Raw genomic sequence first — 27,629 nt, 5'->3', positions numbered from 1 at the left:
CACTATAAATAAAAAGTAACCACATCTATACATTAAGTAGCTTAAGAAACTGACATAAAGTCATATATGTGAAGTTCATAAAACAGTATCTGATATATAAAAAGCACCCATGAACATAATTATCATGTCATTATATTTATGCTTATTTTAAATGTACAGGTAAAATTAAATTTTATGTGCATATTTATTGATAAATTTCCATACTGTTCATTGCAATATAGGCCCCTTGGGGGATAATTCTCCTTTGATTTATGTGAGAAAGTACATAAAATGGACAAATAAATACAACTGCTTAAAGTATTGGCTTCCAATTTAATAAGGAAAAGATTGTTAATCTTTAGTAGATTTTAGTACTTAAATATCATTATTGACTCAAAAACCTCTTTAAACTCTCCAGATTAAAAAAAAAAAAAAAAGACCTTAATACCCTATTCTTGAGAGTAAGCAAATCATACTGAACGTGCAAAAACAGATACTTAGTTTTGCATAGTGACCTCCTTGGGGAAGTCAACTGACTTGTCATTCTTTGCTTTTAACTAGACACCAGAGATTCCTTGAAACCTGCTTCGGCAAAAGTAGCTTATTTTTTTCACAGTCTGAGCAATAGAGAAAATCATATCAATGTCTCATGAAAATATTAATAAAAATCTTTGTTTTGTTTTGCCTTACTGTATTTTATTTTGACTTTTTAAATATTTTGTTGCTGTTTGAAACACAGAAAAGAAAATCGAAGTGTGTGATTGGGGGGGAGGATCTGAGAGGAGGAGAGGGAGGGGACAGAATATTATTAAAATATATTGCATGTAAAAGAAAATTTTAATTAAAAAATGAATAAAATAGAATTGTTTGAAATGAATGCCAAGAGGAAGCACTGGAGAAAATTAATGGACTCAAAACACTCACTTTCTCTGAACCTTGCCTAGAACCACATAGTTGTTCTCCAAACCAATATTAGAAAGATCAAGAAAAATTAGAGTGGAAAAATTCAGGTAATTTCCTGTCACAATCTCATCTTCCATTTTTCCTGGAAACATTTTTTAGTGTTAGCTGTCTTTGGGAGCAAATTTACCAGGAGTAAAATGATGTTCCAGTCTACAGTGAATGTCAGAGCTTCCATTTCCTGTTGAATTGGAAAGGCTAATGAGTACTGTATTTAAGAACTATTTTTAAATTTCCATCTTAATATTTCTCTTCTACCTTTGTAAATTCTGGTAATAAAATATGATAGCTATTAATTAAATATTATTCATATTCAAAATAACTTAGTTTGTCAGCATGTGATTTTCATTCCATGTGAAGTCCATTTACAGTTATGTGGTTTTCTCAATTACATTAAAATGAAATGTCAGAAAGTTGACATTTTCATGTTGATCTGTATGAAATTTTAAAGAAATTGATTGAACAAAGGTCTGTGCACAAAGCAGGCATCCCCCCATAGAGGTAAAAGAAATCACTATTCCTGGCTGTGAAAGAGGGTCAAACATATAAACCATTTTTTACTGGAGATCCTGTTAGTATAGGTGGAAGAAGCTACAAATTGCCTCCATTTGATTTTGCATCTGTGGTTGTCCTTGAGAGAATGTTGACTTTTCAATACTACAATTTCAACTTACAACATCCTGAATTGTTACAAACATCAACTTTGCAAATCTCTAAAGGCTTCACTTTTTCCTATCTAACATCTTTTCAACTCTAATCTCTTTTAAATATATATTATTCTCTATACCTTGCTGAAATAATTATTTTCTAAAGAACATAAAATTTTATTGGCTCCTATGTGCCAACCATTTTTCATCCCAATACTTTGCTCCCACTTCGACATTTCAATACTGAATTCAATTCAAGGTCATTACCCCAGATAAAATGAGTCTTGGATATTTATGAAATACTTGATAAGACATTCTCTCAGTTATTTATAATTCTTATTATTACTTTTAAAATAGTTTCATAAATGGTGTGAAAACTCTTATACATTGTACTAGAAAACTGAAAATCAGTACATATAGCATTTTACCTACCAGAGTAAAGAACCAATGTTCTGTTTGGAGATAGGGAATTTGTTATTTTTAGAATGCAACATTTGATTAGACAATGTAGTTACCTTCCATGACTCAATCAAAAACGTGTATATGTTTGCCATGTATATATCTAGTGGAAGAATATACTTATTGACTGGATGCTTCCTTTCAGGTGAAGTATTGTTGACAAGTGGGATTTCCTGCTGCAGAATAAAGAGAATCAATAATTAATAAATCAAAAATGTCCCTATAGAGGAACTAATAGCAGTAGGAATTTGCAGGATAGGGCAGGTTACAGGTAACTGGGAAAGAAGAGAATGTAATGGAAATACATACAGTATCCTTTACTTACCTAGAGAAAGATGAAGCTAGAGTTTTCCTACCTGACCCACAGTCAGGACAAATCTCTGTCACCCACCAGTCCCACAGCCACTCAGACCCAACCAAGTAAACAGAGAGACTTATATTGCTTACAAACTGTATGGCTGTGTTATGCTTCTTGCTAACTGATCTTATATCTTAAATTAATGCATTTCTATAAAACTATACCTTGCCATGTGGCTCGTGGCTTACCAGCATCTTCACATGCTGCTTGTCATGGCAGAGGCTGGCAGTGTCTCGCTCTGCATTCCTGTTCTCTCAATTCTTCTCTCTATTAGTCCTGCCTATACTTTCTGCCTGGCCACTGGCCAATCAGTGTTTTATTTATTGACCAATTTGACATACAGACCATCCCACAGCATTTCACCTTTTCTTTCTTTTTTTTTTTTTTTAAAGGAAGATTTTAACTTTTACACATCTCCAAAGCCAGCTTGGTATATTTGGGAATTTGGGCATAGCTTCTCTTACTACTTCCTGCTGGAGGAGGGCACTGTATCTTATGGGGACACAAAGAAATTTTTAGGATTATGGAGTTCATGAGGGTGTATCATCTGAGCTAGTTGCCTTGAAATGGTTCTGGATGTTGGATCATCTGGGACTTGGTGTCATCAGAGAACTTTCAGGGGGTCTTGGCTGGTTAAACCTGATGTATCTTAATCTGGAACAAATCCATAGCCTCTGGCTTTCTGTGGAAACAAAAGTCGAGCCTCCTTTCCAAAGCAACATATCCTTACATCCAAATTTTGAAGTCAAGGTACCTTTAAAATATACATTTTGGCATAACTCAACAGCTTTTGCAATCAAATGTTTTTCTTCAGTTACAAATTTCACAGAGAACATAATCCAGATTCTCTGTGTGGAAGCCATCTTTATGTAGCTTATTTTTTATATTACCTTGAACCTATTGCTTTAAACCGCAGCATTCTAAGACTGAAATGGCACTGTGGCTACTGGCTCCGCACACCTCAGCTTCCCAACATAGTGGTGATGGTGGTAGTTCATTTACTGAGAGCTCTGGGAGCCATCCTGGGTCTATGATTTTAACCAAGCAGCATGTAGGCCAGAAACCTCTTTTTCTTTTTTTTTTATACTAGCAAAGGCTAAATCCACCACACAGCAGCAGCATAATGTGCTGCTTGTAGATGCCTCATTTCCACCATACTGCAGGTCAAGCACAAACACCAAGAACCCGCCGGTAGCTCAAACTGGCATTTTGCAGCGTCTAGCTGGCCATATGAGACATGAACCAGGAACCTGTTTTTGGCTCTGTTTAGAATTGCTTGTTAAATACTCTCAGGTTTAAGGTGGAAACTCGAGCAGTTGGGCACCATTTATCCTATATCCCTTAGAGAAAGAGATACATCCTATATGCATTATGACCACAACCATACAAGATACTCTGGTTAGCTTTTGCTCTATATTCCAGCCTGAAACTTCAACGGTCTTCTACCGTTGCAGCCACTTGTTTGCCAATCTATAATTTGAGCAAAGCCTAATATGTCTTTCATGCACCTTCTTCTTGAAATAATTTGGAGCAGGTCAACTGTCACTGAAGGAACCACTTCCAAGAATGCTCATTCACATGTTGTGCAATATACCTATTAATAACCTTATTTGGATACTTCTCCTGAATCTGAGCCTATTTAAGCTCTTAGTTTTTCTCTTTAATATATTTCCTTCCTCTGTTTTTCTCTCCTCTACATATATACTTTGCTGTTTTCTATTTATTTTTCTTTTCAGTTGACTTTCAAATATATAGAAAATGAATTTCATATCTACCTGTCTCCAGGCTGTATCTATCTTGTTCACTCAAAATGTTCTTTCTGAAGTTTCCCTTCCATTTAGCAACAATCTATTGAAGTTGAACAAATGATAGAAATTAATTTCTTAAATGATCAGAGTACTATATTGAACAAAACTTGAAAAAGATTCAATAAACTGAATAAAGTGGGGTAATCTGGGATATTTTAGGGGCATTAGGCTTAGTGCAACAAGTCAAACACAAAGCATAAACTTTGTGTGGTTTCATTTATGTCAGGCCTTAGAATAGTCCAATTCATGTTGCTAGAAAGTGAAAGAATAATTTCCAGTATATGGAGCAGAGAATGGGAATTTCTTTTTTTTTTTTTTTTTTTTTGTTTTTTTGTTTTTTTGTTTTTTTCCGAGACAGGGTTTCTCTGTGTAGCTTTGCGCCTTTCCTGGAGCTCATTTGGTAGCCCAGGCTGGCCTCGAACTCACAGCGATCCGCCTGGCTCTGCCTCCCGAGTGCTGGGATTAAAGGCGTGCGCCACCAACGCCCGGCGAGAATGGGAATTTCTTATTTACTGGATACCTGAGTTTTAGTGTGGGATGATGGAAATTTCTAAAGATGGATAGTGATATTTGTAAATACTTGGAATGTACTTTATACAATCAAAATGTACATTTAAAAATTGCTGAAGTAACCAATCTCTTTGTGTGTATTTTAGCAGTACAAAAGAAAAAAAATGAGGTAACAGACAGCTCTTTGAAGGAATTTTATGAGAATAATTTTATTAGAAAATATAAAATATGTTACATTGTTCATTAAAGCTTGTGTCCTTTGAGGAAGTCAAGAGTGTTGGAGAGGAGAGGTGGAAATAAAGGAGAGGAAAGGAGACAAGAGGAGAGGAGAGGTTGGGAGGGGAGGGGAGGGGAGGGGAGGGGAGGGGAGGGGAGGAGAAGAACATGGTAGAGATAGACTACAGAAATAGGTCACCAGTTCTCCATGTTGCTTACCCATCCTGGTTCTTGGAGAGGGTACTGAAAGTATATGTCAACTCTCTATAGATGAGCCAGAAAATCTGTCCAGCCCTTTAATCTATGTGCTTAAATCTTAGAACAACTAAACTAGATGCTTGCTTGTGTCCTTTTACCACTGAAGTTGGAGAAATTTAGATTTTCACAAAACAGATTGTGCTTATATAAAGGAAAAAAATGAAAATAATAGCTTTTCTGCTTATATTGAAGCATTTTTCATTTGCTGTCTCTGTCTCCAAAGCATATCCAATCAGAAATTGTATTGTTTATTCCTCCTACTATTTGAGGGAAAACATGAAGAAAAGCTAAGCCAGATGGTATCTAGGAAGATTTACATTGCCATTTTCATTCCTTTTCCATTTGCATATTATATAAAACTGCCCATGCTTCCATCTGAGACATGATCATTAATTTAATGTTATGATCTAATGGCTCATGACATTAAATTATAACATGAGTCCATCATGACCAAATTACAGTATCATAAAGGAAAACTTCATTTGTAGATGGATTTCTGCAACTTAAACAAATAATACTACTGACTAATTTTTTATGATTATGTTTTGGCCTTGATTTAGGGAGTTTCTCTTTCATAGCAATATATTTTGTTAAACAAGATCTATCTTATAATCAGTTTCTCAAAATTGTAGTTAAGAAAGGAGAAAGTGATTTATTTTGATTTGGGTTAAATGAATGATGTGAGTGTTTATAATAAAAATATCATTTTGGTTGGGAACAATGTAAAATTGAACCTGAAGGAAAATTGTAAGATAATTGTTATCAACATTTGATTGATTGTTAGTGGGTTATCAATCAAGTTCGAAGCACATTTGTGTCCTGAGAGATTGCATCTATAACTTCCAATGTTCACTACTCTTACATATATGGGGTCAGATAATACTTTGGTCATCTTTAGGTAATTAAAAAAAAAAAGATTTATTATAATTCAGGTATGAGTTTGTCACTTCACTTATTTGAACTTTATTGCAAAAATTTGTTTTCTAACATAAAAACATTGTTTGTGCTTAATGTAATTAAGAGAGAAAATAATTAGTTGACTTTATGGAGAGACAAATAGGTGTAGGTAGGGTGGGAATAGACAGAGAAAAAATGAAAGAAAAAATTAAAATCACATACTGTCTTGCCCAATAGAATCAGATAAACCTAGGCAGAAAGGAGTAATTTGGTTTTCTAAAACAAAAGATAAAGAAATAAGATAGAAAATTCTGCTGCTTTCCCGAATGTGATTCCAGAGACTGACCCAACTTATAGCAACATTTCAGCTCATGAAGATTTAGACAACTGACCTGTCCTATGAGAACTTCAAAATGACCTTAGTTGATGGTATAGAAATGGAAATCCAACAGTACATGCACCAGTGATTACAATAATATTCCATCTAGAAGGGAAATGAGCCCTCTAGAAGACAAGCCAGTTTGAAAATCATTCAGAAGATGTCTTCAAGTGTATTCTCCTTTTCCTCTTCTTTTTTACAAAAGTAAAAAACCACCAAAAAAATCAAGAGTTTAGAAAATTAGCAAAAACTAATTATAAATTCTAAGAAGAGGGTTCTTGCAGAGCTAGAGGAAGAGTAAAAAGGATGGGAGGAAGAAGGTGGAATAAGGAGTTGTGTGCCTTACACAGTGTATCTTATTGAAAAGTTCCTTTGCTATAGATCACCTCATCGGAAGTGCTAAAGTTATATAGCATTAAAAATAAAACAACTGGCCGGGCAGCAGTGGCACAAAACTTTAATCCCAGCAATCAGGAGGCAGAGCCAGGAGGATCTCTGTGAGTTTGAGGCCAGCCTGGTCTACAGAGCGAGATCTAGGACAGGCTCCAAAACTACACAGAGAAACCCTGTCTCAAAAAACCAAAAATAAATAAATAAATAAAATAAAATAACTATATCCAAACTCATTAAGTATAATGTATTCTAATTCCCATATAACATAGTAAATTATATCCTTTAAAATGTAATACTAACATTGGGTAACATAAAACTTTTGAATCAAAGGGTATTCTTTGGTCCTTCTACTCAAAAGTGCTTAGTCCATCTGTAATTAAAGGATTTTCTCCAGTAAATACATGCTTTAATTGCTTATACAGATGTGTAGGGTGGGGAAGGGAGTAGATCATTTCTTGAATTAAATAGCAGGTTTATCACCAATAACATTAGTAATGCAAAGCAATCACCAAATATGTGTAAATACTTTTCCAAAAATAAATAATTACAGACATGCCATTATCCTATTCTGTAGTGTGTTATCTGCTTTACAGTTGTGAAAGATTCAGTGAAAAACCCCATTTCTCCCCTCATTTCTACAATCACAATTTTAACATTACTTCCTCATCAATAGAGTGAGTTTTCCAAACCCTAGTCTTTGGGCCTTGATGATGTGTTCTTGTAGATGTAACCAACCGTCTTATTAAATAAGAAACACAGAAACAATGTAAAAGAGAAAGCCGAGAAGTCAGAGCTCAGAGCTAAAATCTCACCCTTCCTCCTGCTGTCCCAGCTTCGCGAAAAGAGAGACCTACTTCCTGTCGGTTCGTATTTTTAAAGTATGTTGTTCTGCCTTCTCATTGGTTGTAAACCCAAACACATGACTGCCTCGTCACTGTCTGAATGTACAGCCCCCTAGGTCTTAAAGGCATATGTCTCCAATGCTGGCTGTATCCCTGAACACACAGAGATCTTATGGGATTAAAGGCGTGTGCCACCACCGCCACACTCTTGCTATAGCTCTAATAGCTCTGACCCTGAACACACAGATATCTATGGGATTAAAGGCGTGTGCCACCACCGCCACACTCTTGCTATGGCTCTAATAGCTCTGACCCCCAGACAACTTTATTTATTAACATCCAATCAAATTAATATTTCAGTACAAATCAAAATAATATTTCAATACAATTAGATTACCACCACATTTCCCCTTTTTCTATTTTAATAAAAAGAAAAAAGCAAAAGGTTATGACTAACAAAAGAAAAACTATATACAAAAGTACAATAACTATATACAATATATACAAGTAATAAATACCTAAACAGGTATTTGACGAATTAGAGAAAATAATTCCATTATCTATCCTATTTTGGTAAATCCAAGATGTATCTAATGCACTTTCTATCCTAATTAATTTTCAACTATAACTAACTAATCTTCAACCATAACTAACTAATCTTCAACTCCCTCAGAGACCCAAGAAGGGAATAATATTAGCTAACAAAAATAAAAACAGGAAGTGCATGCAAGCAACTTCCAAAAATATTTTGTGAGTTGACAGAAACAGCCAGCTGCCTGGGCAGTCACCTGAGGTTTCTCCACAGTGTTGGGGCATCATCTTCAGCCTATAGGCTTAGTGTATCTGACAGACTCATTTGTGAAGTAGGATGTACACAAGGTCAACAGTTCAACCTCACATTGGGTGAGAGCAGTCCACGTACCAGAAACACCTGAATTCCACTAGTGTCCTGTCATGATTCAGGATTTTAAATTCTGGAAATTGTTGACAGTTTTTTAATTCAGCTGTCCATTCTTCTTGGCTGTGTATATATGGCTTCATCTCAACATCCCCTTCTTCTCCACATCCCTCTATTAAATGCCAGTCTACTTTTGAGAGGCATGAGCTTTCAGCTGCTGTTCCATTGTACAACAGAATCCATCGGCCCTCTGCCTGTTAAGCTGCCTTCGAAGAAAAGGGCACCGTACCTTTTCCGGATGCGAAGGCCACTTCAGGGATGGGGCCATATTGTCCTGGCCTCAGAAGATGCCTTTTGATAAAGCCATAACCACACTTGTTTTGGCAAGAATCAGTAGTCCCTTGTTTCGTGATCTGTCTGTCCATTTTGTCCTGTTGATTCGAGGATACTTTGTTGTCCAGTGGCTAACTTTTGCCAGAATGAAAGTTGACTCCATATGCAGTTTCTTCAATGCCCATATTTTCTCTAAAGTAGATTGGTACTGCCAGGAGCCGACATGTCTCAAAAAAGAAAAATTTTCTAAGTTATTAAAACATTTTAAATGCCATATTCTGTAGATCTCTGAAGGGTTTGAAGATGACCTGTCTAAAACATCTCTGCTCAATTTTTAAAACATATCTAGTATGACTACAAGTTCTATGATAATGTCTAACTACTAGCTTTCATTTCTTTATATCCTAATAGTTGATAATAATAACATTCAAGGATCAGAAATTTGCATTACATTGTTAAATGGATGGAATAAATACAATTAGAAATATACATATAGCATTTTCTAACAATATCAGTTTCAAATTTGTGTACAATATAAAACAATTCAATCCAATGTAAAGTATTTAAAACTAGTAATTGTCTTTTTCTTTTCTTTCTTTCTCTTTTTTTTTTTTAAACAAGAACTTTAAATCTAATCTCCTTTGCTTAGCCTTTTTCCTAACCCTTGACAATAACTTGTAACCAACCCCCCTAAATACTGAAAATTATCCCAGACCCAAAACCCATTAAAAAGACCCAAAAACCACCCGCCCCACACCACCTCTTTGGGAATGTGGGCGTCGTATTCTTAAAATTGCTTCCTGCTGGGTATGGGCGAAGTTTTCTTTATCCTGAAAGAAAAATTTTAGGTTAATTGTCAAATTCTAAGAGAGGTAACTATATCCTTCACTATCCAGTCTGTGTATAATGCCAAAGTTCAGGGTTTATCTCAAGTCCTTATTCAAGTAGTCTTTGAGACTGGATCATCTCAGCTAGTCATCTCAAAATTGCTCTGAGCACCTTGTAGTTCAAAGCTGATCTGTGGATGATGTTTGTCAGCTTAATGATATTATTTTTGTCCACGTGGAATTGTTGTTGTTGTGGGGCCCCATCTTCTTTCTGGAGACTTCAGTTGATGTTAGGCCTGGCCGTGATTTCCTGCAGAAAACTGATAAGAGACTCGAACACAAAAACATATATATGCAGCTAGCCTTTTTTCTAGAATTAGTTAGTACTCTATGTGACCATTCATATCTTAACAAAGTTTAAAATGTATATATATATATATTAATCTTGTAAATTTTGATATAAAATTTATACTTTGAGAAAAGTTTAAAGAATCAGAATAGAATCAAAGAGTTGAGATTAGTAATAGAATAGTCCCTTAATTAATTTTGCTTTTGTCCTGTACCATAGCAGAGGTTGGCTCTTATTCTGGCATGATACAGGGAGTTTGCATTTTCCTTTTAACAACATGCTTGAGTTTAAAGAAGGAGAGAGCCATTCTCCAACTCCAAAGTCAGCTTTAAATTTTAATTGAACTGGGACTATTAGAAAACCAAGAGTGTTAAATCTTTAGAGAAAAGCAGTAACAAACATTTAGGAAGACATAAAATTTTTTTAGATAATATATACCCATACACCGTTTCACTCTGTTTCTTGGGATAGATGATTTGTCCCTTTTCTTCAGTTGTCTCATTTGTCCAGTGTTCTTCAGATTCCTTAACCTTCATTCTCCTAAAAGACAAAAACAAAAACCTTTCCCCAAGACTAATTTTGGGGATGTTTCCTTTTGACAAGTTATTATCTGATTAAATGAAAAGGCATGTGTTATTGATACAAGTTAGTTTAAATTGGATGTTCATGCTGGTTGATGAACTATCACCTCCTCTAATTAAGAGGTCTCTCTTGTTCAAATCGAACCTTTATCAATTTTGATGGTACCCACAGCTTATCTTCTCCTGTAGAAACAAAAGCAAAACCACGTCCCCAATGTAATACATACCCTGGTTTCCATTCTGAGGTCAGCACATCCTTAAAGTATATAGGCTGATTTAATTCTGTAGTTTTTTCTATTATCCAATGTCTCTCTGCAGCTGTTGTTCCTTTCTCATTGGCATTCAGAAAATTCAAAGTTAGAAGAGCATTATGCAGTCTATTTCTGGGGGTTTTTGTTACCCATTTCTGTTTATTTAGCATATCCTTTAGAGTTCTGTTTGATCTTTCTATAACTGCTTGACCTGTAGGATTATGTGGTATGCCTGTAATATGCTTTATATTGTAATAAGCAAAAAACTGTTTCATTTTAACAGAGACATATGATGGAGCATTGTCAGTTTTGATTTGTGCAGGTATACCCATGATGGCCATAACTTCTAGCAAATGAGTGATTACAGAATCAGCTTTTTCAGAACTCAAAGCAGTTGCCCATTGAAATCCTGAATAAGTATCGATAGTGTGGTGTACATATTTCAATTTTCCAAATTCTGCAAAGTGAAACACGTCCATCTGCCAGATTTCATTTCTCTGAGTACCCTTTGGGTTACATCCTGCTGGTAATGGCGTCTGATTGTAGAAGGAACAAGTAGGACATTTCTTTATTATTTCTTTGGCTTGTTGCCAGGTTATGGAAAAATCCTTTTTTAAACCTTTACTATTAACGTGATGTTTTTTATGAAATTCTGAGGCCTCCAGCACATTTCCTATCAATAATTTATCAATTTCATCATTGCCTTGTGCTAGAGGGCCGGGCAGACCAGTATGGGATCGAATGTGAGTTATATATAAAGGATGATTCCTTTTCCTGATTGTATCTTGTAATTGAATAAATAGTGAAGTTAATTCTGAAGCATCAGGGATAAATTCTGCAGTCTCAATATGTAACACCACTCTTTCAGCATACTGAGAGTCAGTTACTATGTTGAGAGGTTCTGAAAAATCCATTAATACCAACAGAATAGCATACAATTCTGATTTTTGCACTGAATTATACGGACTTTGAACCACTTTACTTAAATTTTCTGATTTGTAACCTGCCTTTCCTTCTTTGTTGGCATCTGTATAAAATGTACGAACTCCAGATATGGGTTTTTGCCGTACAATTCGAGGCAAGATCCATTCAGCTCTCTTTATAAGATCAATTCTATTGCTTTTGGGATATTTGCTGTTAATTTCTCCCAAAAAAATTACTGCAAGCTCTTTGCCAAGGTTCACTTTCTGTCCATAATTTTTCAATGTCCTCCTTAGTTAATGGTACGACAATTTCTGCTGGGTCTATGCCTGCTAATTGACGAAGTCTCAATTTTCCTTTGTAAATCAAGTCAGAGATTTTTTCCACATAAGTTTTTAATTTTTTATTTGGTTTATTTGGTAAAAATATCCATTCCAATATAATATCTTCCCTCTGCATTAATATTCCAGCAGGAGAACGCCTAGAAGGTAAGATAACCAAAATGCAATCCAGCTTTGGATCAATACGATTCACGTGTCCTTCATGCACTTTCTTTTCTACCAAGGCTAATTCTTTCTCAGCTTCAGGTGATAATTCTCTTGGACTATTTAAGTCCTTGTCACCTTCTAAGGTTTTGAACAAATTAGTCAGTTCATCATTTTTTACCCCAACAATAGTTCGTAGATGAGAAATATCTCCAAATAATCTTTGAAAGTCATTAAGAGTCTGTAGTCTATCTCTCCGAATTTGCACCTTTTGGGGTCTAATTTTTTGTAGCTCTATTTTATATCCTAAATAATTAATAGAATCTCCTCTTTGTATCTTTTCAGGAGCAATTTGTAATCCCCAGCGAGGCAAAATTTTCTTTACTTCTTCAAACATTATTTCTAAAGTATCTGCATTTGAGTCAGCTAGTAAAATATCGTCCATATAATGATAAATTATAGATTTAGGAAATTTTTTACGTATCACTTCCAATGGCTGTTGTACAAAATATTGGCACAGAGTTGGGCTATTCAACATTCCCTGTGGGAGGACCCTCCATTGAAATCTTTTAACCGGTTGAGAATTATTATAAGTAGGCACTGTAAAAGCAAATCTTTCTCTGTCTTTTTCTTGTAAGGGTATTGAAAAGAAACAGTCTTTTAAATCAATAACTATGAGAGGCCATCCTTTTGGTAACAGAGTAGGCAAAGGCATCCCAGATTGTAGAGAACCCATTGGCTGAATTACTTTGTTAATTGCCCTAAGGTCTGTTACCATTCTCCATTTACCAGATTTCTTTTTAATAACAAATACAGGAGAATTCCAAGGGCTAGTTGATTCTTCAATATGCTGAGCATTTAACTGTTCTTCTACCAGCTCTTCTAAAGCCTGGAGTTTCTCTGTTGTTAAAGACCATTGCTGGACCCATACAGGCTTGTCTGTTAACCATTTTAAAGGTAGAGCTGTTGGTGTCTTTGGAAGATCATCAGTTATTGTGCCCTGTTCTTGTATAATATGGATGGCTGGTGACCACTCATTAGAACAATATCTTCTAATATTTCTCTCAGTAACATGTGCTAGTTTATGATTTGTTTCTGAGATTGGAGGGATGTTAATCTGAGTATTCCATTGTTGCAACAAGTCTCGACCCCACAGGTTCATAGTTATGTTAGCCACATATGGTTTTAATTTTCCTCTCTGTCCTTCTGGACCTATACATTCGAGCCATCTTGCACTCTGTTTCACCTGAGATAATGTCCCAATTCCTAACAGTTGAACGTTTACCTCCTGAAGAGGCCAAGTTGGATGCCAAAATTCTGGTGCAATTATGGTAACGTCCGCACCTGTGTCTACCAGACCAGACAACAAAACACCATTTATTTTTATCGTTAATTTTGGTCTTTGTTCATTAATAGAAGTTTGCCAAAAAATTTTCTTTATGTTTTCTCCTGAATTTTCTATTCTCTCTGTTTCATCATTCTGACCAGCATGATTTATTCCAATAGGCATTTGGTTATTTAATCGCTCTCCAGAGCAGGCATCTCCTCTATGGCTGCCGGAAAGGTTTGAACTGGATTTGCACTGGGGGCCTGCCTGAGGCCCCTCTGGGAGTTTCCCGAAGACTGAGGCAAAGGATTACCCTGTCTGTCCTTTGTTGATCTACATTCGTTGGTCCAGTGTTTTCCCTTACCACACCTTCTGCATACTCCAGAAGGAAGGGGCATTCTGTTGCCATTGTTCCTTGAAGAAACATTGTTTCTGGAAATGACCTGTCTACAGTCCCTTTTCAAATGTCCTTGCTTTCCACATCCAAAACATCTAACACTCCTCAAACCTTTTGAAATTACTTCTCCTACCCATGTATCATCATGCTCATCAGCTTCAACATTAATTGTTTCTCTAATCCAATCTTCCATAGGTGCAGATCTTGCCCTTAATGGCCTGATTATTCTTTTGCATGCTGCATTCGCATTCTCAAAGGCCAAAGATTCAATTATTGCCTTACCAGCTTCTGAATCCGAGACCGTTCTCTTTACTGCTGAAGCCAGTCTTTGTAAAAAATCTGTAAAAGACTCTTTTGGGCCTTGCTTCACCTTTGTAAATGACTCAGATTTTTTTCCTGGTTCCTCAACTTTGTCCCATGCATTCAAGGCTGCCGTTCGACATAAAATTAGGGTTTGGACATCATATAAACATTGTGCTTGTGCTGAAGCATATTGGCCTTCGCCCATAAGCTGATCCTGGCAAACTTGTACTCCTTTATCCCTCCATTGTTTTTCTATGTTTTTAGCCTCCTCCTTAAACCAAGTCAGAATGAAGTCTCTGGCTGGGTTCCAGAACACCTTGTGCGAGGTCCCGCCAGTCCTGTGGTACTATCCTATTATATGTTGACCAAGTGTTTAACATTTGCTTTACATATGGGGAATGCATGCCATAAGATACTATTGCCTCCTTAAACCTTTTTAAATCCAACATTTCAATTGGAGCCCAAGTATTTTGTGTAGCCATTTGATCAGGCATCTGCTGTATTGTTACAGGATAAATTAAGGGTGACTGTGTGAAAACAGGCTTTCTTTCTGCAACCTTATGATCCCGACTTGAAACAACTTCACTGTTAATTTCTTCTGTCTGAATTTTTACAGGTTTAACAAGTTCTTCTAACGCTGTTATCCTGGCACTTAAATTGACTATCTTTTTAAATATTAAAATGTGGATTATTATAGTGATGAGGTGCATAATTCCACCAATACTAATATTATATAGTTGTTCCATTGCCAGACTGCCTAAAATTTCGAACAAAAACCAATTTTCTTCCAATGTACACATAAAACCCATTTGTTTTTTAATGTGGAAAAAAATTCTCTTTTAGATAGTTTCCTTTAAAATATCTGATATATTATGACTTACCAAATCTGCGTAGAACAGTAGAAATCCGAGGGGATTTTCAAAGCAGCCACCTAGTGTCCCAGGTGTAAATCCAGAGAGAGAGAGAGAGAGAGAGAGAGAGAGAGAGAGAGAGAGAGAGAGAGAGAGGAAAGAGAGAACGCACAAGAAAGCGTAGCCGGCTAAAGCTTAAATGCAGCCACGTGTTCCCTCTTGTGCCGAGTCAAGGCTTGGGTCTGGCTTCCTTAAGCTCCGACCACGTGCGTTGGCTTTACAGGCAGGGCCCTGTTCGGCAGGGCAGGTCTGAGTTGTTTGTAGCACCGGCTTTAGGCAAGCTGCTCACAGACCTAGGCCCGGGCTAGAAGTTGCTACCCGGACTAGGACGCCAGCAGCTCGGACTAAGAAGCAGATCGCCACCGGCCGCCGTGTGCCCCCGCTGCCGCCGCCGCGGGCCGCCTGCCGCCCTTGCGGGAAAGCGGACCTGCCGCCAAGCCAAGCAGTTTTTAATGGATTCTTGTCACGTTGGGCGCCAGATGTAGATGTAACCAACCGTCTTATTAAATAAGAAACACAGAAACAATGTAAAAGAGAAAGCCGAGAAGTCAGAGCTCAGAGCTAAAATCTCACCCTTCCTCCTGCTGTCCCAGCTTCGCGAAAAGAGAGACCTACTTCCTGTCGGTTCGTATTTTTAAAGTATGTTGTTCTGCCTTCTCATTGGTTGTAAACCCAAACACATGACTGCCTCGTCACTGTCTGAATGTACAGCCCCCTAGGTCTTAAAGGCATGTCTCCAATGCTGGCTGTATCCCTGAACACACAGAGATCTTATGGGATTAAAGGCGTGTGCCACCACCGCCACACTCTTGCTATGGCTCTAATAGCTCTGACCCTGAACACACAGATATCTATGGGATTAAAGGCGTGTGCCACCACCGCCACACTCTTGCTATGGCTCTAATAGCTCTGACCCCCAGACAACTTTATTTATTAACATCCAATCAAATTAATATTTCAGTACAAATCAAAATAATATTTCAATACAATTAGATTACCACCACATGTTCTGCTTTAGTACATGACAAGTGAATAAGCAGAAGCGACAGTTTGCTACTTTTAAGGTAAAAGAGAACTTCCCATTCTTGTTTGGGCTTTTGGCATGTGAATGAGAAGAATGTACCCATTGACGCTGCTCTCTGGGAGAGGCTGAGAGACATGTAGAGCAAATCTGCAGTAGATGTTCACATTTCGGAGAAATGTCTGAAGTCATTCAGTCTCATTCTACATTATATTGACAACAGTAAGTTGAAGCAGAAAATAAATGATTGACTATTGCCTTTGTCTTAAAATCTGAAGTTCATATTTTATTTTTAGTGTTCACCATCATGTATACACTTTAGAATAATCAGATATTCCTTCAGTGATATTACTTTCTGTTTGTACATTTAAATGCATGGTAATTTCTGTTAGATTATTTGTAGCACATTACTTACCAACAAACTTGAATTGACACACACATTTCTGGACTTAGCTATTTATTCCTTACATCACAGTAGTGCATGAGAATGTGCTGCATTTAATGCCTCATATATTGCCAGGAGCAACTGACTGGTACTTGATTTTTGTGAAAGATATGAAAATAGTGAATACTGACACATTGCCTAACCTTAATGATGCTGTGGAATCACAAGAATTGACCTTATAGTTTGTCTTCATAGTGACAAGTATATGAGAAATTCCTTTTCAATATTTATTATACTAGAAATAATATTCCAAATTGGTATGCATTGATAATAACTATTTTTGAAAAAAATCATTAAAATTAAATGAATAGATCCCACTAATTAAATAGTTACAAAGTAATAGTGTTCAAAGCAAGAATATTGTGAACAGAGTTTTAGGACAATACATTTCTCATGCCTTTTGAATAATTAGATTATTCAGAATTTTCTCCTATTTGGTTCCTGAATGTAAGTCACACTCTCTATGTAAAAATAGATGTTGCCTGAAGACAACCAAGCAGTAGATTTGCCTTGACAACAAAGTATTCTTTTATATATTTAGACTTGAACTAATACTAAATGTCTCCATTTTTGAAATAGAGATATCTTCTCTGAATTTATGAAAATGACATAAGAAAATAGTATTGATTTGCTCTGTCACTTCAGCCAAATAAAATTTGAGGCATCTAGAAGACATTACCTCATTTATTTAGAGACATTTGAAATGATTCTTGTTAATATAGACTGAAAGTTAATTAATAACATAAACTGTTACCAGGTAAATTAAGCCTGGTTATAATTTTTACTAATTGCAAAAGAAGATAAAAGTCATTTTGAAATGTCACAAGTATGATTGCACAAAATCTCAGATTGATAATCTGCACTCTTTATTGGTTTCAGTAAAAAGCTTTCCCAATATCTTGTAGCAACTATAACCCTGACATTTTCTTTTTCTAATTTAATTTGTTTTTCATTTTTTTCATAACTTCATAAGTCAGTGCTGCATTTTCATCATTGCTACCCCCCCTCTCTCACACACACACACACACACACAGAGACAGAGACAGAGACAGAGACGGAGAAGAGGGAGTCTATTTTGTTTTGCTCATAGGTATATGTGCTTAGGGATGACCACTTGGAAGTGGATAAAGTCTCAGGGGCTTGTCCTGGGAGAAAACTAATTTTCATTGATTTCCTATAGATCCTCATCTAGTGATGAGGCCTTGTGAAATTTCTCCTATTCATTTTAGCACATTGACTGCTGTTGTTATTATGCATTATTGTTGTTTAGGTGGCCATACTGTTGAGATTTCATGGATGCAGTTTTATGTATTGAATAATAACACTACCTAGTAGGAAGTGTCCTTGTCCTCAGGATTTTACAATCTTTCCATTGCTTCCTCCATTGTGTTCCCTGAGCTTTAGGTGTAAGGGTTGTGTTGTAGATGTATTAGTTGGGCTGAGCACTCAGTCTGCTGTTCTCTGTATTTTCACTAGTTGTTGCTTTCTGGAATAGTCTCCATCTGCTGAGAAAATAAACTTTTCTGAGGAGTGAGTGCTAAACGTTTTTCTTTTACTGTTTTTATATTTGATATTATAATGTAATTACAACATTTCTTCCTCGCCTTACCTTCTTCCAAGCCCTCCAAAATATCTCTCCTTGCTGTCATTCAAATTCATGCCTCTTTTTTCCTTAAGTGTTATTGCATGCATATATGTATGTGTATATGCATATATAGTCCTAATGTTATACAAATTGAGTGGCACTTTTCTGTGGATATAAGTATTTAGAACACAGAAATTATAACTTAGAAAAATGGCAGTAGTAGGTTCTCCTCCAGGTTCCATGGTCTGACCATTCACAGGACGTTGGCTAGGTTTCTAGTCCAGGCATAAATTTCCTCCAACTAAGTGGGCCTTAAGTCCTATTAGATGACTTTTTTACCCCCATGATAATAGTGACCATCACTGCAAACGTAGGGATATCTTGCTATGATGTTCTGTTATGGTTTTATAGGCTTTACAACTGAGTAGGACTACTGATTGATTTTTTTTCTCCTTTGCCAGTTTGAATAGCACCTTCAGATACTATGAAAGCTAGCCTTCATGGAAGAGCTTTTCAGGTCATTTCTAGCTCAATTTTTCCATGTCTTCTGTCTAAAGCATATGGTGTGTTCAGCAATAGGGTCTTACCAAGCACAATGGCAACAGCCTATATTGTTTGGGAAGTCTCTCAGATCCCTACTAGCCAACAACTGGAAGAGAAGTTTCCCACACCTCGCTCTAGAGTTTGTTAGTCTATGGATCTTGTGAGGAGCATCAGCACCTTGTGTGGCATAACTCCATATGGAGAGAATACAATACTGGGGGTTGGAGGAAAAGAAAGATAAATAACAATAAGTTTGTTTGAAAAAGCTCTGAATATTTTTTGTATTGCTGTAGTCAAAGTTATTGATCTGTTTTCATATGAGTGCTCTTTTTTATCTACTATATGGTCTAAAGAATAAATGAACTTTAATCTCTTAGAGAAGACACTTGAAAGAACAATGAGAAGGTCCACGTACATCTGCATATTCTACATTATCCATTTTGGTTCTCTGGATTAGTTGAGTAATGTCTTAAAACTAAAGGGTCCTATGACAAGTCATGAGTCTCCCTGCTTTGTGTCATGAGTTTTATTCCTATAGTAGAGGAGTGGAGAGTGGGAAGAAAATGAAATCTGTCAATATTGTGAATATATAAATAATAAATGTGACAATGGGACTGATTAATTCCAAATCATCTGTATAAAATGACTGGAGCCCTGAAAATGCTTATTCTGCACTGTGGATTGGGAGGTGTATGTGGTCTGATAATCTGAATTCATTTAGGAATGCTCTCTTCTAGAGATTGGTAGAATAGTGTTTTTAAAATATTTTTCTCCATGTGTAAAAGGAAAACGAAAGACCAGTGAGACTTTAATTTTAAAAGGAAACAAATTTCCTGCCTTAAGAAAAGAGCAGTTTCCATTACATAATTTATCTTTTTATTTTGTGTGCCTGTCAGGAAGGTGCATGTGCCCTGGTGTGCATAAGGAGGGTGAAATCCACCTAGCAGGAGATGGTTCTCTTGTACCATATGGTCTCCTGGGGTTGAACTCACATTGGCAGCCCTTGTGGCAAGCACCTTTACCTGCTAAGCCAACCCATTGATCCCAGGAAGACTTTCAAACACATGACTGACACAAATGTGTCAATGGTGGTTTTGTTTCATAGAACAGTTGACATCAATATAACCCTATTATTTGCTGAAAAAAATTTAAAAATATAAATTATCTAATCATTAACTATTTATTAAAAATATATGAAATCTCTAGGTTTCTCACAGTAATCCTGTGAGAAAAATATATTCATCATGCTCAGACAATATATACATCCCCTATTTTTCATACTTAAATAACTCATGGTATGATTTTATATCCATAAGAGAAGTACTTTTAGGTAACTATTTAATAAGGAATTATTGTACATTGCATATTTTTTTTATTATTTTTCAGAATCCCAACTGGCAAAGGTAGCTTTTCAATATGTATCATTTATAAAATTATTCAGTTTCCATAAACATTGTAATTATAGGTTCTTTGACATACATTAAGCTGCATTTTTTGCTTTTTGCTTTTTTAAATTTTGTTTTATTTAAATAACATTTTTTCAGTTATTTTGTATACTGACCACAATTTTCCCTCCCTCCTCTCCTCCTGTTCCCTCCCCCCCCCACTCCCATCTACCACCCTCCCCATCCACCTCACTTTCTCTGTCTCCATTCAGAAAGGGGCAGGACTCCCAGGGTATTAAATAAAGCATGGCACATCAAGTTGAGTTAGGACCAAGCTCCTCCCCTAGCATAAAGGCTGGGAGAGGTAATCTAAGATGGGGAACAGTTTCCCAAAACCAGCTAAGCACCAGGGACAGGTCCTGATCTCACTGCTAGGAGCCTTACAAACAGACTAAGCTACACAACTGTCACATCCATGCTGAGGGCCTAGGTCAGTACCATGCAGGCTCCCTAAGTGTTAGTCTAGAGTACATGTGCTCCCAGGAGCTTAGGTCAGCTGTCTCTGTAGGTTCCCCAGTCATGACCTTGACCCTCTTGGCTTGTAGAAACCCTCCTCCCTTTCTTCAGGAGTTCTCCCGAAGGTTGGCCCAGTGCTTGACTGTGGATCTCTGTATCTGCTTCCATTAGTTACTCAATAAAGGCTCTGATTTTAAAAAAAAAAATGTTTGCTGAAGTTTCTTGCTCATAAAATCACCTTCAACATCCGTACTTTACTTTTCCATATAACTTAGTAGAATGTTAAATCTCTTTTCAGTGATTATTTTTGCTTATAATTTTAGCAAAGAACATAAATATGTCAAACATTTTGTAAGTTAGTCCTAGGATACCTAAATAACCTGCACTTGTGTTACTGATACAGTCACTTCGTATGTTTAAATTGGATTCAATTAGCATAAAATGTAGTTGATAAAATTACATTTATAAAAAGTTTAGCAAATTAATACATTTTAATCTCACAAAATTTCATCTACTCGTATTTCCAAATTCATAAAATTTGATCTTGCTAAAATCCTGAATCAATGGGAATGACCTAGTGTATGACAATTTTGTGATTTCTTAAAGAAACCAGTGTTCACTGAGAATGTGGGACTATTAGACTATGCCTAGAGAAAAAAAATATAGTCAGCCAACCCTTCTCCACACCTACAACCTGCTGTGCTGACGTAAAAAATGTCCATGCATATGCATTGACACCTGAGGTCCTGGGCCAAAAGAGACATCCCAACCATTTATTTGTTTGGCTGCTGCCTACATTTGGATTTCTCATTTCTCAACAAAATTTCATGAATATCCTACAAGGCTAGTATCATTGATCTTTGCCACTTATCTAACCTTAACTTCACTATATACCCAATTAACTAAGGCAATTATAAACAGCAGTCTTAATCTTCTCATATAAATGATATCCTTAGGAACAACGTTCCGGAAATCTGCTAAACTGCAACTTTTATTAATGACTGTGTATTAGCAGCACCTGTAGGAATCATATTTCATGATGCCCAGGGAGCCTTGATCTTTCAACTCATTCTTTCACCCTGCTATGATCTTTTTAATTGCATTATTTACAACTACTAAAAGCTCTGAGTGTGGAATTATTCAAGTTTTTATTTATTTATTTATTTATTTATTTTTTTTTTAATTTTTTTTTTTATTTTTTATTTTTCGAGACAGGGTTTCTCTGTGTAGCTTTGCGCCTTTCCTGGGACTCACTTGGTAGTCCAGGCTGGCCTCGAACTCACAGAGATCCGCCTGCCTCTGCCTCCCGAGTGCTGGGATTAAAGGCGTGCGCCACCACCGCCCGGCAAGTTTTTAAATTTAGAGAGAAGAATGAAGCCACTGCCACCATGTTCTAATCTCTAATACCTACAAGTCATGCACTGACGTTTTACATCAAGGGAAAAATTGCTTAGCACAAGTTTTGTCATATATAGAACGTGCATCTTATATTCTATTGAGATGACTTACGGAGTAAATAGAGGGTCTTTTTTAAAAAAGAATTTGGATATGTTCTCTTAAAGCTTGGAACAGCAGGATTCATGGATTCTAGATGCTAAGGGCTACAACAAAGTCTTGGAATTGTTGAATACAGTTATCAAACAAGAAAATTAAAGTCAGGGACGTACACATTAAAATATGCCAATTTTATCAACCTCCAACATAAAATAATTACTGATTTTCAATAAGGTTGATATTAATAAATCACTTCATTGCTTCCTCATTTGGTCTTTCATATTTTTACCAAATTTCGAGCTTAGGAAATCTTTCTATTCATATTCAGACTACCTAAGACACAAAGGAAGCATTTTGGCTAAGCCATGAACTTGGAATTCTGCCAGCAAAATCTTATCTCCTAATTCATCAAAATAGCTCTATTTTGGTGGGAATTAAATAAAAATTTCAACCCTGTAGCAATAAGCATAAGAAGGACTCTAGACATGATGAGAAAAAAGAGAACACCCCCTTTTCACTACCACCCTTTAGAAATAGGACAGAAATACTGAGAGTTTCCTTATTACTTTTTTCTTTCTATCTATATAGAGGACTCCTTCTGTTTCAGAGCAAGGTTTATTTGAGGATCTAAGTTTGTTTTAAACTTGAACGTAGTATTTTGGAACTATTCCAAGAACCAATGATTTCAGTCATTAGCAAATCACAGCAGACCTTTTTCAAAGATGGTAGGTTTCAAGTTTGCTTGAAAAATGTGAAACTATCACCTAATGAATTAAATTTGACTAATAGTTTTGCTTCTTGATTTCTAACCTTTGTCCCAAGTCAGTTATTGAGACCTGATTCTGATACCTAGCATAAATATGAGCTTTATTATGAAAATCATAACATAACTTTCTAATCATTCATTCTTTCCCTCAATTTGCTTGGTATACATTCTGTAGAATTTTCTGTGCTGTATTGCCTCATAAACATTTGTTATTTTTATTTTAATATTAATTTAATTATTTTACATCCAGACTGCATTTTCTCCTCCTTCTCTTTTCTCCTCTCCCCTACCCCCATCACTTCCTTCTCCATTGCCATTCAGAACAGGGCAGGTCTCCTATGGATATCAATAAAACATGGCATATCAAGTTGCAGTAAGACTAAGCACTTCCTCAAGTAGTAAGGCTGGGCAAAGTGACCTGGTATGGGAAGTAGGGTCCCTAAAACCAGGAAGATGGTCAGAGACAGCTCCTGCTCCTACTGTTGAGAGTGCCAGAAGAAGACTAAGCTACACAACTGTCACACATATGTAGAGGGCCAAGGTCAGTCCCGTCCAGGCTCCTTTGTTTGTCATCAGGTCTGCCTCTGTGAGCTGCTATAAGCCCAGGTTATTTGATCCTTGTGATGTCCTTGACCCCTCTGGTTCCCATAATCCTTCCTCAGCAGGATTCCCTGAGCTTGACCTAATATCTGACTGCATCAGTTTCTACCCGTTGTTGGATGAAACCTCTCTGATGACAATTGGGCTAGGCACTAATATGTAAATATAGCGGAATATCACTAGGCATCGTTTCATTGATATATTTTTTCTCCATTCATGTTTGGTTCTATCCTAGGTCTCTGGGCCATCCAGTCTCAGAAACACATTTAAGTTTATATTATTTATCAGTTGATTTATATTCATAACAAACAATGAAAAGTTAATTTTAGAGTTAATTTAGAAGTACACTTTTATGTTTTTGCGGGTGTGCTTCTTAGTAGTGTTTAGCCAGTCTTAGCTCAGTGTGCTCTGGCTGTACCTAATGTCTACGTGCAGGTTCATCTTCAGTCTACATTACAAAGTTAGTAAGAATCATGCAAATAAAGATAGGAGCTCTTCGGAGTGTGGTCCTCTGTGGCAAACAAAGGAGCCCATTCAAGCCCTCTGCCTTTGTCATATTTGTTTATATAGTGTAAACAATGCATGCCAAAACCAAATCCAAGGGGCGAAGAAATACTCTCTTCCTGTATCAAGACAAGGCAGGCATGTAAGTGTGTAGTATTTTCAGAAGCGTGAAATAATCAAGGCCAGAATTTTCATGTACTTTCTACTCTATCAGTGCTAATTTCAGTGAATTATTTGAAATAGAATGCCAATAAGTAACTATTACTTAGCTATTGTAAGGATATCTCTAATTATGATTGCATTGCCTTAGAACTTCTAGAAACAAAAGCGAAATCCATTTCTGATTATGATTGCACTGTCTACCCTAAACTCTTAAGTTAGACTGCAGCCTAGAAGCATCCATTAAAATAAAATGAATGATTTCCTCCTTAGAGATTTAGCATGTAAAATATGCAGCATCTGACGATGTAGGTAATAAGACAATCCATTTTATTCAATTTAAGAATGCAAATGTTTATGTATTAATTTTCAATTAAGAGTTCCAAACATATGCTTGGCAGCCCTTCCATGCAATACTCACTCCATCTAATTATGTTGGCTTTTGACCTAAATTTGCAAGAAACACATAAACATATAAGAGCCTTATAATAGTATTTTTACAGCCTGTTTCTGTCATATGGTAAAGAAAATGCAAATACTCCAGTTGTTTTTTGATGGGCACAAACGTGTAATAAAAAATATTTCAAGTAACACAAGTATAAAAACCTTCAAAAGAGCTTCAAAAGAAAACTACAGAAAAGGAGCCAACAAAACACAAACAGTAAACAAAGCATTTTTTTTTCAGTATTTCACAGGAAAGGTGTTATCTAAAAATGACAGAGATTGTGGAAGCACATTACATTATGGGTCATGAGTGTGAAGGTCGAGGAGTGAAGTCTCCCTCAGTGAAGAACTATTAAGTGCTTGGCAGGGCACTGTTGAAAAAGAATTCACCTGAAATGAGACAAGAAGCACTAACGTTAAAAAGTTTATGAGTAAACTGACCTAAGGCAAAATAAGATGCTTCTATAAAGCTGTGCGGTGCACTTCCTTATATGTGAGCCTGGAGTATTAAATTAGGTCCTGCTGTGTGTCCATTGACATCTAATTTAAGAAAAATCACATCAAGAAGTATCACACTATGTTGTTTATCACCTATCTCAATAGTAAGTTAGGATTGTGAATTAATTACTTCCTAAAATATAGTTTTGTTCAGGTGTCACTTCTGAAACATTTAAGATTAAATTTTGACTTAATTTATTGTAATACAACTTTTTGCTATGATGGCATTTGTTTATTTTGTACTCATTTTGTGTCTTGGTATTACTTTACATAAGACCATAAATTTCTATGGGGAACAGCCTGGACGTTCCCTTAAGAGGGAAGAAACTAAGAACATTTACAGCAGTAGATCAATCCCAAGCAGAGTGAGTGTGGACAAGGCTATCTTTATTCCTGTAATCCAGAAAATTATTGTGCTTCCTGTCCCTTCACAGGACTAGACTTTTTTTAATTGATTCCAAATTAGGAACAATTATAGTGACCTTGAATAGATGCTTTCATGTTAGAATATTGAGGCATAAATGGTCATCTATACAAATATTGGCTAATTTTAATATTCCAATATGATTTATTTATGGGCCATTGTACTACACTGTCAATAGATTGAAATTAATAGAACAGTTCACATAATATAGCCATGTCCACCCTATAGTTAGGATAAACCATGTCAACTGTTTGCTCTCAGGGCACCTGTACAAGCACATTTTGAAATTTCCTTTCTATATACTGAACTTCCATTATCATGGCACTATAGTACCTGACACCTGGTATTCTTGCCCTAGTCCATATATGATGATATTTCATCATAAGGAATAGATGTCACATTAAAATTAGGCTATTTTTATATGCCACAATGTCTTTTGTAACATATAGGCTTTTTAAATTATCACTTCAATATCTTTGTACATAGGCAAATATGGCATTTCATTTGCTGTATTGGAAGTTGTAAATACAAGCGTTGCCTATATAAGAGAAAATTATCCCCCAAACTTTCTTAACAAAAAACTAACTCATGCCACTGATGCCCAAGAATGTAGAGGTGAATGTTCTAGACTGTCCTCCATCTATACCTTCATTAACCACCATTGAATAACCATTCTCCAGGCCTATATCAGCAGTAAGTTTCTTGCCAACAGTTGCTAAATACACAGAGAAATTATCCCTGAGAAACTTGGCATGTGTATTTCTTAAGATCACTAAAATACTGTGTAAGGGAGAATATGTAAAGCAAGACCCTGATTAATTTCAGACATAATTTTAGTTGCTATTTCTATGCAAATGTTGTTCATGAATATCATGTTGCCAACATGGTAACCTAAGTTCTGAGAAGTGTCAGAAAAATGGAAGAGCCTTGAAAGTGGAGAGAAAAGTAGGAAATCAGTCAAATCAGGAGCTTAAAACTAGACATTTTGCAGTTGTCTTTCTATCTTCCCTATCATTAGGGACGAGATGGGTTTCCCTAGAAATTGAAATACCTTCTAATCTAAATAATTCCTTTTATTAACTTCTTTAGAAATATTCATTCAGTCATTCAAGATATTTATTAAGTATCTCATACATAACACAGAGCCAGGTATTATGATTCTAAGGAAAGAGAGTGAACTTGTAATTCTTCAGATCTTCAATTGAATAACTTGAAGTTAAATCAATTTGGGAAGAACATTATACCTTTGAGACTATAGGTCTCTTGATTAGAAAGTATTAAACATTTTCAGTAACTAAACAGATGAAAGCAAATTCAAGGATGGCTCTTACCAGTAAATTTGGATTAGTCTGGCAAATTTAAGAGCTTAAATGGAACTTTTTAATAATTAAAAGAAGGAGAAAATGATAATTGCACCATTTCTAGAATCTATATTTACCACTAACACCTCGTAATCACTTCCCAAGTATATTTAGTGTTCAGGGTTTTATAATGCAAGAAAACCTTTGCATACATCGGGTAAATTTCCTCTTTCAAGGAGCTCTTTAATTTTGTATTTTGTTTCACACTGAAAGCCTACATGAGCTGCAGCAGTAAAAGTCAGATTTTTTTTCTTGAATGACATCTGATTTTACCATCCATTCATGTGAAACTTTACAAGTATTTATTATTTTAAAAAAGCTTTATTGACAGTTAATTTCTAATTTTAAAATGATGTATTTGTCTCTTGGTTGTAAGAATTTTCTTAGATTTCACCCATTGGTAGATACTTCTTAGCTAAATTTCTCACGATTGTAAACTGTTACTGATGATAATCTCCATTAGACTTTTTGGTTTCTATGAAGCAATTTGCTTGCTATCAATGAGGTGCACTGACCATGGCACAAAGGCATTTTAGTTACTCTGCTGTTTTTTTATTATGTTGTTGTTAATTAAGACCATTAATCATCATGCTAC

General features: G+C 36.0%; 1 protein-coding gene across 11 annotated transcripts in view; it reads left to right on the top strand.

Moving 5' to 3' along the window:
* Positions 1-27,629, top strand: part of Dmd (dystrophin) — a 2,251,111-nt gene that overhangs the window by 1,747,678 nt on the left and 475,804 nt on the right. The window lies entirely within an intron of this gene.

This window comes from Peromyscus maniculatus, chromosome X (assembly GCF_049852395.1).
Source record: "Peromyscus maniculatus bairdii isolate BWxNUB_F1_BW_parent chromosome X, HU_Pman_BW_mat_3.1, whole genome shotgun sequence".
Lineage (NCBI taxonomy): Eukaryota > Metazoa > Chordata > Mammalia > Rodentia > Cricetidae > Peromyscus > Peromyscus maniculatus.
The sequence above is the reverse complement of the archived record's forward strand: the minus strand, read 5'-3'. Positions and strand labels throughout refer to the sequence as shown.